Source organism: Trichechus manatus, unplaced genomic scaffold (genome assembly GCF_000243295.1).
Source record: "Trichechus manatus latirostris isolate Lorelei unplaced genomic scaffold, TriManLat1.0 scaffold00096, whole genome shotgun sequence".
NCBI lineage: Eukaryota > Metazoa > Chordata > Mammalia > Sirenia > Trichechidae > Trichechus > Trichechus manatus.
Window position 1 is genome coordinate 2,244,953 of NW_004444032.1, and position 14,674 is coordinate 2,259,626.

The window sequence follows — 14,674 nt, forward strand, 5'->3', positions numbered from 1 at the left end:
TGTAGTAACTGTTAAATGAGAAACTATTTTGTTCTGTAAGCCTTCATCTTAAGTGAGAATAGCAGCACAATTGGAAGAGCGTAGTCAGTGTCGCTGGAACTGTGCATGTAGAAATTTTTGAAATGGTGTATCTTTGGCTATGTGTGTTTTCACCAAAATAAAGAAAGGTTGCGAAGTTAGAGGGTTGACATGTTGTGGGGTTGTTAACCAATGTCATAAAACAATATGTGAACTACTGTTTCATGAGAAACTATTTGTCCTGTAAGCCTTCACCTGAAGTACAATTAAAAAAAAAAAAGTTCTTTCTCCTGTTTCTTAAATTAATATTTTTCCCAATAAAAATACAGATTATGAGCAAGACTTTATTACACAGTGTAAATATCAGGGAAACAACCTGAGGCCAAACTCTACTCTCTGCTATGAGAATGTATTCAACCCAAGCTAATTAACAGATGGGTTTTCTATGTTTAGTGTTTATTATACTATTATGCTTGCTAAAATGAATAGGTATTTTAACTGTTATTCTAATTAGAAATATGACTAAGACATAAAAATTCACTGAATTTATAGTCGAATTAAAATTCCATACTAACACTCATTTTCCTATCTTAAAAAAATGAGCATTTTGAAATCTAAATGGGTTAAAATTAGCATATGTTTTTCATGTTTTTTGCACATACGTTGGTTTTATAAGAAAGCCCATAGATGAAATGAAATACTACATAATTTGAAAATATTTTCAAGGCTTTTTTCTGCCAGACACTTTACATAATAACTCATTCGTTCCTCATAACAACCAACTGAGGTAGACCCTGTACAGTACGATTGATTGCTTTGTGTGGCCTTTCTCACCATGGTCTTGTAACTCCCACCCAAGTGATTGGGTGGGACTGTGCAAAAAGGTAATTATGGCCCATCAACGGGTTTGGTCAGTTTTGCCAACCTGCTAGGCTTAAAATAAACCATCTTAGAGGTGAGCAGGAAGGATCTCTCTACCACCAAGGAAGAAGAGACAAAAGCAGAGCACATCCTTTGAACCTGGGATCCTTGTGTTAAGAAGCTCCTGGAACCAAGAGACTGTGAGAGAGCTGTAACATTGAAGATGGCGAGAAGTGGTGGCAGAGAAACAGCAGCAGGATAGACCAGCAGGAGATGGTGGGAGCGAGAAAGCTGAGTGCCTTTGGCCAGCAAGCTTGCTGGCAGAGTGGGTACCTGTGGGCACTTGGTGGAGCTAGGTTTGAGACCCACTGAGCTATAGCTGAAAGCCTTCCGGTCAAGGCTTACAGAAGGAGTGGGGTGCCTTGGGGCACTTATCAGCATGGAAGAACTGTATCCTGAATGTTCTTGAATCTGAATTGTAACTGGTTACTTCCCCAATAAACCCCATAACTGTGAGTATTGTCTGTGAGTTCTGTGTGGCCATTGCAATGAATTATTGAACCCAGCAGAGAAGCAGAGAGTGCTGTGGGAAGGACAGTTGGTGTCAGAATCAGTAAAGATGGTGGAGAGAGGCGGCATGTCTGACTTCCACCCGACAGGAATTAGCCTTGGGCTGTTGATCTTGATTCTCTTTCCCCCTCATGAAGTTAGAGAAGGTCAGACCCTACCACCCCGTCATGCCATTCTTACACCCTGTTACTATCTTCATTTTACAGATGAAAAACTGAGAAAAAAGGTTAAGTAAATTTCCCAAGGTCATACCTGTTGACAGAGGAAGGATTCAAACACAGACGGTCTGCTGTTAGGTCCAGTATCATGATCATTATGCTATTCTGTCTTCCCTAGTTTTGACTAAAACAGTTAAATTTCTGACATGAGTTATTCTCAAATGACACCAAAACAATGCATTGTAAAATGACTATTCAAATAATTAAACAATCTTGTCTACATAATTTCAAACTGACTATTTGGACTGAATCAAACTACTACATATTCAACTAATCAATATCCATGGAAGCAGAAATCAAGAAATCAAAAGACACATTGCTTGGGCAAATCTGCTGCAAAAGACCTCTTTAAAGTGTTGAAAAGCAAAGACGTCACCTTGAAGACAAGGGTGCACCTGACCCAAGCCATGGTGTTTTCAATTTCCTTAAATGCATGCGAAAGCTGGACGATGAATAAGGAAGACCAAAGAAACATTGATGCCTTTGAATTGTGGTGCTGGTGAAAAATATTGAACATACCATGGACTGTTAACAGAATGAACAAATCTGTCTTGGAAGAAGTACAACCAGAATGCTCCTTAGAAGCAAGGACAGCAAGACTACATCTTATGTGCTTTGGAGATGTTATCAGGAGGGATCATCCCTGGAGAAGGACATCATGCTTGGTAAAGTAGAGGATCAGTGAAAAAGAGGAAGACCATCAATGAGATGGATTGACGCAGTGGCTGCAACAATGGGCTCAAGCATGACAATGATCATGAGGATGGTGCAGGACCGGGCGGTGTTTCATTCTGTGGTACATAGTGTCGCTATGAGTCGGAACCAACTCAACTGCACCTAACAACAACAGCCACTACCTATTCTGAAATAGTGTACCCAAGGTCTTTTCTAGGCCAGGAATGGACAATCAATCAAGATAAGCTTCCATTTCAGTAAGCAACTATTTGAATTTGAATTTGTGTTCCTGTGAATGTTACACTAACTCCCTCAAACTTCAAGAGTGTCATTTAGGAGACTACACTAGAGAAGTAATTTACCCTACCTCTCCTCAGGAGTATTTGAACAGAGAATCTAAAACTTGATTTTTTGTGTATCCATACCATATTAAGGAGTCCTGGTGGTGCAGCGATTAAGAGCTACAGTGAGCTACGCTGCTAACCAAAAGGTCAGCAGTTCGAATTCACCAGCCACTCCTTGAAAACCCTATGCGGCAGTTCTACTCTGTCCTGTAGGGTCACTAGGAGCTGGAATCGACTCGACAGCAAAGGGTCATACTATATTAAAGGAGCCCTGGTTGCCCAGTGGTTAAAGCACTCAGCTGCTAACCTAAAGGTCGGCAGTTCCAACCCACCAGCAACATGGGAGAAAGATGTGGCAGTTTGCTGCCATAGAGATTTACAGCCTTGGAAACCCTATGGGGCAGTTCTACTCTGTCCTATAGGGCCACTATGAGTCACAATCAGCTTGACAGCAGGGGGTTTGGTTTTGGTTTTCATACCATATTAACTTCTTCCTAGGGACAAGCTTCTGAAATGCTCAAACACTACCAACTTTCAATGGCAGATATTTCATGTACCCAAAGAAAGTTCCCAGCTCATTGCTATCCTGGTAACCATGGACAATGCAACGCAATCGTGAGGAGAAAGCCAAGTGAGAGGTTCTGTGGCCATTTTTTTAAATTGATTTGAAGATTTTTTAATATATAGTTTGCAAATTAGGTGACACTTCTAACTAGGCAGTCATAGTGTTCCAAAGAAAAAAGAACTTCTAAAGATTCTTATATCTCATCTTATTGACATTCCCATGGAAAAGGTTTTTACATAATAACAATTTACTCTAAAACACAGCTTTTAGTCTGACCTTGGAGTTTCTGTTTCTAGAAACTTACTGCACTTGGATAATTTTTTGAAACGGAATAATGCCTAAGGCGAAATAATCTTACTAAGCTACTTATTAGGCAATTGTTTGACTTAAAGGTGACTTTTAAGAGACACGTTTTCTTAAGGCTCAAGGTTCAGAAGATCATCTGAGGGTAAAGACCCAGGTGAGTCACCTCAACCTCCATGAAATGCAGACATCTGGATTCCATGAGAATTAAAAACTCTGGTTCTCAATCCCCCCCTTTTTGATCAGGATTCTGCTACAGAATCTTTGATCAAAATATTGAAAAATGGTAGCCAGGCACCATCCCATTCTTCTAGTCTCATGACAAAGGAGACTGTTGTTAATGGAGGCAGTCAAATGTGGAGTCTAATTCCTCCTTTTCCTGTCTCTCCTTTTTCTCTGCTGTTCCAGATGAATAGAGACCAATTGTTGTACCTTGGATGGCCACTCAAAATTTTTACCAGCCAAGATAGAGCTGAGCTCTCTATGCCAAGGAGTCCCTTTATATATGCTCTGAAGATCATAAACAACCAAGTTTTCTTGGTTGTTTCCAGTCAAGAGTTTCCAGTCAAACATCTCTAACTTGAGTCTCTGTTAGTCTTGCATGTATTTTCTTTTATCCATTTTTCAAGGATCTGAACAAGAAAATTTTCTTTTAATCTTTCCTCTAACTATTTTAGGAACATGGAAAGAGCTGCCATGTTCTACAAGCTCTGAACCATTTGATAGAATTTCCTGGATTTTTTCTTATCTTCACTGACTATAATCTATCATTGACAGAGGTACCATAACTGCAACTAATATTACTTAATAAAGACAAAAATTTACTTAAATCCATGAACTAATTGTAATGATTCGATCTTTTCATGAAGGAAAGCATAATTCATATCAATAGGAAAACAAATGTCTATGTGCTCATTTTCCTTTGCAGAAATTAGTGGAGAAGAGGAAAATGGTGAGACTCAGGGCTGAAGGGTTATTGTTTAATAAAGCATCCCTCCAAGCATTTTAATATAAAAGGGCTATCTGAAACTGAGCATGGAGGCTGGGACTGGAAGACTTCAAGTTCCTTTGCATAAGAATTAAAGAGGCTAGAGACCAAGTTGGCAGAAACAACTTTTTTTTTTTTTTTTTTAAGAATACAAATATCTAGTATCTAGTATCTAGTATCCAATTACCATTTCCTGCTCAAGGTTCATTCTCTACACACAAAGACCAGATGTAATGAGACTTTGTGAATATGTGTGTAATTTAGGGAAAGGTGTGGCAATCTTTCTGGACATGTCATGGAGCAGGAAAAGGAAAGTATATGTGGAATTTCAAAGTCATCCAGAATCAGACTAACTCAGTAGAAAAAGAGTTTGCAGCCAAAGATGTCTAGGAAAAACGCAAACATTCCCTGGGATTCAAGCACATTATATTTTAATTTTAAGGGCTAGGACCCTTTGGCAGTCATATGGGTGACCTCATAAAGTTCTGTAACCTTACTGTTTCACCTGCTACAATTTTGAACTACACATACACCTGTTTACCCACTATCAGAAAAACAAACAAGAATATTTAATTTATATTTATCAATTCTAATCAATTATATTCATATAAGAATATCCAGTCACTCTATTTCAGAACAAAAAAGAAAATTCATGTTAAATTTATTTTTTAGATTGCTCATTCTTCCTCTAGCTTCTTATGTTACTTCTCTTTCTTATGGGGAATTGGGAAATCAGAAACAAATGATTAGTCCTAGGTTATATAATTTTATATGGGTAATTATTTTTAGATAAATTAAGCATGTTCATCCTCAGGCCTCGGCTTAACTCACTTATATTTAAGAACCATTAATTGAGAATTAAAGCTGAGAAGATCTGAGCATCAGTAGTCCCATCCCCTAATGTTATATTCCTTTTTTCTATTATTTAATAAATATGTATTAATTGCATATTATGTGTCAGTATAATGCCAGGGACACTATACACCAATGGAAAATGAGATCCAGAGAGTGATGTCACTGCATATGACCAAGAAGGGCTGACCTAGGGGTGACAACCTTGACCCTAAGTAACTCCAGCAAGGTGGACCTCACAGCCTCTGCACATCAATCTCACGTTGTTTTCACCGTACTTTTCAGCGTAGGTTTCTACAAAAACCTCTCTACAAAGAGTAATTCAAGAGTCCTTAATTCTATCTTTTTTTCCTTCCTCTGCTCAAAAATTATGATGAAGATGTAACTGGTACTTTTATGCTTAATCTTTAAAAATGTACCCTTCTTATGGCATTGATTTTATAAGGATACAATAAAATGTTCAGATTTACTTCCCAAAACTATTGAATTGTTTTAGTTCATTCCTTTCAGATATCATTTCAGAACTGAACCATGACAGCAGAATAATCACTCCGCATGTTTATATGAAAGAGCCATTTAAAATTTTGGACTATTTTACTTCTGGACAAAGGAAAAAAGTAAAACTCATTAATCATGTTCTGCAGAATGTCATTATTATGGATGCTACAACGAGTTGCCATAGTGGCAGAGAAATACTCAGTTTTTTTGTTTTTAAGGCCAATTACAAGACCGTGTTGAATCCCTTAGAAATGTTGCTGGGCATATTTGCAGAGAAGCAAACATTTTTTATTGTTCACATAATTACCTGAGGCAAGTGCTTCATTTAGTGGTCAGTCAGATAAGCCAGTTCCTGCCTGTGTGAACAGGGTGGTTCATGTTCACAAGTCCCCATTAAAACAGAAGAAGCAATCTTTTACAAAACCCCAATCACATGCATTTTCTTTCCATCTAGAAATTAGAATTTCCAGTACAAATGCCCTTTTCTTCTAGTCGTTGTTAAAAGAGGTGACAAATCTTTCCCTGATTTGCAGGGCCTAGAATAAGCCATGATTATTTCTCTTCTTCCCTAGTCTAACTCATCAAGATTAGTTTAAATAAAATTGCCTTTGCCAAAACTGTTACCGCAATGATCTTACAAAGACAAAAACAAAGTTTTTGTATCTTGACTACTGTATCAGTGATGATAATTTGAAAGAGAAGTTTTCCTCTCAAATTTAGCATTTTACCTTTTATAAACACATATTTTTAAGTTACCATTGTGAAAGACAAAATAATGGCCCCCCCAATACATCCATCCCCAGAACCCAAGAACATTTTAATTTACTTGACAAAAGGAACTTTACAGGTGTGATTAAATTAAGGACCTTGAAATGGGGAAATTAGCTATGAGTTGGAATTGACGGCAACGAGCAGGCTAAGTGCTTGGCTTCTAACTGAAAGGTTGGTAGTTCATACCTATCCAGCCACTCCATGGTAGAAAGACCTACTTCCATAAAGATTACAGCCAAGAACATGATGGGGCAGTTCTACTCTGTCACATGGGGTCGCTATGAGTCACAATCTACTTGACAGCACCTTATAACAACATCCTGGATTATCCCAATGTAACCCAAAAGGTCCTTACATTAGGAAGGCAGGAGAATCAGAGTCAGAGAAGGAAATGACAGAAGCAGAAGCTGGAGTGATTGCAGATCCAGGAACCAAAGATGCAAGCGGCCCCCAGAAGCTACAACAGGCAAGGAAACAGATTCTTCCCTGTAGGCACCAGGAGGAACACAGTCCCAGTGACCCCATTTTAGACTTCTGACCTCCACAACTGTAAGAGGATAAATTTGTGTTGCTTTAAGCCACTAAGTTTTTGGCAATCTGCTACAGCAGCCACAGGAAACTATACAACCATATTCAGCTTTTTTTTTTTTTTTTTAAATAAAAGAATGAATTCTGCTGTCACATTTCTAGGAAAATATTACAGAGTTTAATGTTATGATGGAATAACTACAGATATCATGATAGACAAATTAGTTTTATCAACTTAATTTAATAAATGCTCTGACCATCTGTATCAGTCATTGTAACAAAAGTTAAATCTACCATTTCTCCCCATTTTTAAAAGAAAAATAACGGCAAACTATGTCATCTTCTCGCCTTTAAAAGGGAAATTTTCCAATTGGCCTACTCCTCTCTCCCTCTCTAATCATAAGAAAGGGTTTTCCTTTACAATGAGGATAAAATTTCATGATCCATTGCAGAAAAAAATAAAGTATCTGTATATGACCACTTATTTCTTTAGAATGAGAGGAATAGCCTCTCATGAGCAGAGTAAGTGCGTAAAATACACCTTGACAAAAGGAACCAAGATTGGTAGCCCTTCAAAGAAGCTTGCATTCATTGCAGTGACATTAAACTATCACAAACTCTCTTAAAAAGCTGAGAAAATAGTGTTTTAAATACGTATGATAAAGCCCTTTGAAAATGGATGGCGTGAAAGGAATCAAAATCACAAAAGCAGACAGCATTCAGTCCTGAAGTGCTCTGACTTTAGTCAATGAAAAAGAGATTTTTAAAATCTTAAATGTAGGAGATATTTTTCAGGGCAGCATTGGAAAATGTTAGAATGTTGATGCAAGTGAACAAAGATGAGATAATTCATTGCCATTGGTGAGGGGAATAAAAGATACTATACGAAGATGTACAAATTTGTTTCGAAAAATGAAGAACAACTCTGAAATTGCATAAAAGTTGGGAATCATGACCAAAACCAATCACAGGGACTAGTTAGAAAATCAGTAATACTTGAAAAATGACTACATTTATCTGTTGTTTTTATACACACCATTCACTATTCCAAGTACATAAATGCACTGAACTTTTATAATATCATTTCTTTGGCAGCAGACATACTGTTATCCCACAGAGGAATGCTCTTGTATTTCTGCAAGAGAATAACTTTCATCTTGGAAAACCAAGGGCATAGTTGTTCTTTAAGATCCTTTCCAGGATTGACATTCTAACATGCTACTCTTCTAAGGTATCATTTAAGCAAAGGACGAGTCTATTGAACTACATTATCCTGGTCCAACAACATAGTTTTGGAATATGGATTTAGGACAGGCTTAACCATAGGTACTTTTTTGCAAGTATTTACCCTAAAGAATGACCCCTTCTTGTATCCCTAGTCTTCAGCCAGTTGCCGTTGAGTCAGTTCCAAGACATGGTTGACCCCATGTGTGTTAAGAGTAGAACTATACTCCACAGGGCTTTCAATGGCTGATTTTTCAGAAGTAGATTGCCAAGCTTTTCTTCCAAGTCACATCTGAGTGGACAAGACATTAGAATAAACTTGAAACTCACATTAAAACCAGTGTTTTATAAAGAAGAGAAAGTAGAACAAATACAAAATCTCAAATTTGAATACTACTTAGGAAAATGATTTGCAACCCTGCAGAGAATTATAAATTAGTCGTTAGGAATTCTCTCAATTTACCTTAGATATACTTATGCATGTGGAATACAGGAGAGTCAACCAAGCTGCTAAAGATAATTCTTTGTTGGTTACAAAGCATTTCCACCTACATTATTTCAACTGATTTCTAAATGGGTATTATTAAAGAAACTGAGGCCCAAAGAACCTAATCAAAAGTCACATATCCAGTAAGTAGAAGAAGCCAGAGGAAAACTCAAATCTTTGGACTTCAAGTCTCACGTCTTTACCAGTCTTCAAATTTCAATTACTTATTCATTTTGCCAGTAGGTTGATTTGATATTGTAGGACATAGCCCATGCTTCCAAATTAAAACGCCAAGAATAATTATATATTCTATAACATGATAATCCCAAAGTTGTTAACCCTTATAGAAATACTGTGAGAAACATTAAACAAAAGGAGTGCAAGTGCTTTGAATATTATAGTGCCTAAATGGTAGCCCAGCTGTCAGATGGACTCAAGGTCGAAAGTAGAGAATTGCATTAAATAATGACAGGTCGCTTTTTCACAGGTGACCTGAGTGTTGAGCCAACATAGGAAGAATGCTACGTTCTGATGTCACAAATAGCTCTGCAGCATAGCCTTAAGCCCTGTCCATAACGTTGATAATGACATTGAAATCTGACAAACAAAAAAAAATGTTTATTTTAAGGAAGGACATTTTCTATGGAGTCTGCCTTATAGTCTGTTATTAATATTTCATGGGCAGGTGTGATGGATCAATTGTGGAAAATTCTGCTGTGGGCCATGCCAAACCTGCCAGGTGACGTTGAGATAGTGGCCAGGGAGCTATCCAGAGGGCGTGGGGTTGAGGGAGGCCTAGATCCTTTAAAAATACAGTTACCTTAATCCATTTTGTCTCCACTCACTGTCAGGATCAATAAAATGAATGTCACAACCAGTTTGACTTGACTGGTTTTAAAATAAACACTTAATTCTAAAAATACTTACAGAAGGACACCGCCAATTAGGAAAGAAAAAAAAAATGCAAGAAATTAAAAGGATCATTATCACGATGCATATCATTATCTGTTTTCATTACTAATCACTGTTCATTCTGGATGGTTCACTTAACTGATTATTTTCAGTCATTCCATTTTTTTTCTTCAAATTTAATTTAACTAAATGCAGTGATGTCAATTATAAGCAGTGAATCAGGGAGAAACTAATGATTACAGATAATGCAATTGTTCTGGTTACTTGCTCTAGGGGAATGTGCTAAAGCATTATGAAGAGAAAAACATAAAGGCAACAGGCAGTGTGAGTACAATAACATCATTTCTTCATTCAACTTTCATGCTTTAATATTGATTACATGTCCAGAGTGTACTAGCTTCTGATCAGAATATGCAAAATTGTGCAGTTTTCACCAGTCAGACAACAGTGAACCAAAAAGTACATAGAGCTATTGGTCCTGAAGTTTCATTTCCAAAAGTAAAAGCAGTACAAAAATGTCTTTGGGGTATGGCATTACTCTAGTTAACATGAGCATAAGGGTAGAGTTACCATTAGTATGTCATTGTTATTGTTAGGTGCCTTTGAGTTGGTTCCAACCCATAGCGACCCTATATCAACAGAATGAAATACTGCCCGATCCTATGCCATCCTCAAAATTGTTGCTTTGCTTGAGCCCATCTTTGTAGTCACTGTGTAAATCCATCTCCTTGAGGGTCTTCGTCTTTTTTGCTGACCCTCTATTTTACCAAGCATAATGTCCTTCTCCAAGGGCTGCTCCCTCCTGATAACATGTCCAAAGTAAGTGTGACAGTCTCACCATCCTTGGTTCTAAGGAACATTATGGCTGTTCTTCTTCCAAGACAGATTTGTTTGTTCTTCTGGCAGTCCATGGTATATTCAATATTCTTTGTCGACACCATAGTTCAAAAACATAAATTCTTCTTCAGTCTTCCTTGTTCATTGCCCACATTTCCCATGCATATGAGAACAAAAATATCACGGCTTGGGTCAGATGCACCTTAGTCCTCAAAGTGAAATTTTTGCTTTTTAACACTTTAAGGATATCTTTTGCAGCAGACTTGCCCAATGCAATGTGTCATGTGATTTTTTGACGGCTCCTTCCATGGGCATTGATTGTGAATCCAAGTAAAATGCAATCCTTGACAACTTCAATATTTTCTCCGCTTATCATGATGTTGTTTATTGGTCCAGGTGTGACGATTTGTCTTCTTTATATTGAGGTGTAATCCATACTGAAGGCTGTAGTCTTTGATCCTCATCAGTAAGTTCTTCAAGTCCTCTTCATTTTCCACAAGCAAGGTTGTGTCATCTGCATAAGGCAGGTTATTAATGACTCTTCCCCTAATCCTGATGCCTCGTTCTTCCTCATATAGTCCAGCTTCTCAGGTTATTCGCTCAGCACACAGTTTGAATAAGTATAGTGAAGGGATACGACTCCGACACACACCTTTCCTGATTTTAAAACACACAGTATCACCTCATTCTGTTCAAATGATTGCCTCTTGGTCTATGAACAGGTTCCTCATGAGCACAATTAAGTGTTCTGGAATTCCCATTCTTCAAAATGTTGTCCATAATTTGTTATGATCCACAAAACAAATGCCTTTGCATAGTCAATAAAACACAAGTAAACATCTTTCTCGTATTCTCCACTTTCAGCCAAGATACATCTGACATCAGAAATGATATCCCTCGTTCCACGTCATCTTCTGAATCTGGCTTGAACTTCTGGCAGTTCCCTGTTGATGTACTGCTGCTACCACTTTTGAATTACCTTCAGCAAAATAATACTTGTTTGTGATATATTAATGATAATTTCCACATTTGGTTGGATCACCTTTCTTTGGAATGGGCACAAATATGGATTTCTTCCAGTCAGTTGACCAGGTAGCTGTCTTCCAAATCTCTTGGCATAGACTAGTGAGCACCGCCAGCACTGCATTCATTTGTTGAAACATCTCAATTGGTATTCCATCAATTCCTGGAGACTTGTTTTTCAACAATGTTATAAGTGAAGCTTGGATTTCTTCCTTCAGTACCGTCTGTTCTTGTTCGTATGCAACCTCCTGAAATTGTTGAACATCAGACAATTCTTTTTGGTACAATGACTCTGTGTATTCCTTCCATCTTCTTTGTGGTACTTCCTGTGTCATTCAATATTTTGCCCATAGAATCCTTCAATATTGCAACTCAAAGCTTGAATTTTTTCTTCAGTTCTTATCAGCTTGAGAAACGCTCAGCATGTTCTTCCCTTTTGGTTTTCTAACTCCAGGACTCTGCAGATTTCATTATAGTATTTTACTTTGTCTTCTCAAGCCACCTTTTGAAAAGTTCTGTTCAGCTCTTTCACTTCATCTTTTCTTCCATTCGCTGTAGCTACTCTACATTCAAGAGCAAGTTTCAGAGTCTCTTATGACATCTATTTTAGTCTTTTCTTTCCTTCCTGTCTTTTTAATGACGTTCTGCTATCTTCATGTATGATGTTCTTGAAGTTATCCCACAACTTGTCTGGTCTTCAGTCACGAATGTTCAATGTGGCAAATCTATTCTTGAGATGCTCTCTAAATTCAGGTGGCATGTACTCAAGGTCACATTTTGGCTCTCTCAGACTTGTTTTAATTTTCTTCAGCTTCAACTTGAACTCACGTACGAGCAATCGATAGTCTGATCCGCAGTCGGCCCCTGGCATTGCTCTGACTGATAATATCGAGCTTCTCCATAATCTCTTTCCACAGATGTAGTTGTTTTGATCCCTGTGTATTCCATCTGGCAAGGTCTGCATGTAGAGTAACTGTTTATGTTGTTGAAAAAGGTGTTTGCAATAAATAAGTCATCGGTCTTGAAAAATTCTATCATGCTATCTCTGACATTGTTTCTGTCTCTAAGGCCATATTTTCCAACTATCGATCCTTCTTTGCTTCCAACTTTCCCATTCCAACCATCAGTAATTATCAATGCATCTTGATTGCATGCTTGATTAATTTCAGACTGCAAAAGTTGGTAAAAATCTTCAATTTCTTCATCTTTGGCCTTTGTGGTTGGTGCATAAATTTGAATAATACTCATATTAACTCACCTTCCTTGTAGGTGTACGGATATTATCCTATCACTGACAGCTTTTTACTTCAGGATAGATCTTGAAATGTTCTTTTGGATGATGAATGAGATGCCATTCCTCTTCAATTTGTCATTCCTGGCATAGTAGACCGTATGACTGTCCAATTCAAAAGGGCCAATATTAGTCCATTTCAGCTCACTGATGACTAGGATATCAATCTTTATGCGTTCCATTTCATTTTTGACGACTTTCTATTTTCTTAGATTCATACTTCGTACATTCCATGTCCTGATTATTAATGAATGTTTGCAGCTGTTTCTTTTCATTTTGAGTGGTGCCACATCAGTAAATGAAGGTCCCAAAAGCTTTACTCCATCCATGTCGTTAAGGTTGACTCTACTTTGAGGAGGCAACTCTTCCCCAGTCTTATTTTGAGTGACTTTCATCCTGAGTGGCTCATCTTCTGACAGTACACCAGACAATGTTCTGCTGCCATTCATAAGTTTTTCTCTGGCCAATTTTTCAGAAGTAGACCACCAGGTTCTTCTTCCTAGTCTGTCTTAGTCTGGAAGCTGTGCTAAAACCTGTCCACCACAGTGATCCTGCCAGTATTTGAAATACCAATGGCACAGCTTCCAGCATCACAGCAACATGCAAGCCACTACAGTATGACAAAATGACAGACTAGTGGTGGACCATTAATATAAGAATATTAAGTTATTTACCATTAGTATAGCTACCATTAGCATAAAATCTTATAATAATCAATTATCTTATGCTTATCAATTATCAGAGGATCTGGCATAAGTATCAAGCTGAATTTTTCTAGAAAAAAAATTCCAGGCATTCTTTTGAAGTCACCATAAAAGTTCTCCATTCCTCTACTTCAATAACCTGCCTCAGATCTCAACATAATCATATGATAAATGGACAATCATAAAATTCCTGCTATCTTCTCTTCCTGTAACATTTTGCTAGATCGATGGGTGAGGTCAACTGATAGTCCTCTCCAGGTTGGACTCATGCATATATGTTGATCCCCATAAAGTCCCCTCTGTTTGGGTCATTAATAATGTGGTACCCTTTATATACACCGCTGGAGTTCTGATTATATATCAGCAGAGTATACTCTCAGAAATGATTTCCTAGTAGCGGCAATAAATTTGTAAATCCCCAACTATATTTTCTCTCCCAAGAAGACTGCCAACCACAGTTAGAAATGCAATTTGTGGTTCACATCAGGCCAACAAATATGTTTTGATTCAAGTGCCAACTAAAACGTCTCAATATTCAAACCCAGTTAGAAAATGTCCCATAACTGATTATCATTATCTGCCAGGAGCTTAGGATGGGAGAGTGATGTCAAACACATAGCACAATATATTTATAATTCCTGCTGAGAACCCAAATTGTTACACCAATCTGATTTTTATATTATTCTAATCAGCTGAACCTACCAGACACTTCATGAAATAATCAACTAGCCAGCAGAAGGCAAGAGGGGTCTCTGAAAACTAACTCTCTTAGTCGTCTAGTGCTGCTCTAACAGAAATACCACAGATGGATGGATTTAGTAAAGAGAAGTTTATTCTCTCACAGTCCAGTAGGCTACAAGTCCGAATTCAGGGCATCAGCTCCAGAAGAAGGCTTTCTCTCTCTGTCGACTCTGGGAGAAGGTCCTTGTTATGCATCAGTCTTCCCTTGGTCGGGGAGAATCTCAGCCCAGGAATCTTAGGTCCAAAGGATGTATTCTGCTCCCG